Raw genomic sequence first — 768 nt, 5'->3', positions numbered from 1 at the left:
CAGGAAGGGCGACAAAGTGTACGTCAAGTGGCTGGGATTCGATGGATCGCACAATTCATGGATACACAAAACCAATGTTATTTGATAAATTTTTAATTGATATATTTTTGTATACATATAACAATATAAGAATATAAACGTGTAAAATTTTTTTATTATCTATTCCATTTTAGAGTATACAGATATAAAATACGTATATAAATGTACGATATATGAAATGAAAAATAATAATAGATAAAACAGTAATACATAATAAATGATACTACATAAAACATAATAGTAATACTTATATAAAATGTAAAAACATAATGCGTAAATTATAATGATAATAGTACAAAATAAATAGTAACAGGTATGTATTATAGATTGTACGAGAATATTTAAAAAAATGTAAAAAACATATACGAAGTACAAATTAAGATAATACATAAAGTTTAATAATAGTAATATTTATAAATGTTGATATGTACATATATTACGAAGGTATCCGCCAATGTCCCCACGGTAACGTCTCCGTCGAATTCGGTACGACGTATCGTTTGTCATGGTATGGACTCAGAGCGATTTTCGATTCGGATATCGTGTATACCTCGTGCAGTTTAGATCGTATACACGATTGACGACGAGTCATTTCGATCTCTTCGTTCAAACATCGAGTGTAATCGTCGAACGTTATCGTTTGCGCTACGACGTTACTCTTTACGCCTTTCACCTTTTTAGTGTCCTTCTTGCCGTCCACCCTCACAGCGTACATCTTCGCTCTGAGAC

Source organism: Trachymyrmex septentrionalis, unplaced genomic scaffold, assembly GCF_001594115.1.
Source record: "Trachymyrmex septentrionalis isolate Tsep2-gDNA-1 unplaced genomic scaffold, Tsep1.0 scaffold32, whole genome shotgun sequence".
Taxonomy (NCBI): domain Eukaryota; kingdom Metazoa; phylum Arthropoda; class Insecta; order Hymenoptera; family Formicidae; genus Trachymyrmex; species Trachymyrmex septentrionalis.
This window is presented reverse-complemented; position numbering follows the sequence as displayed.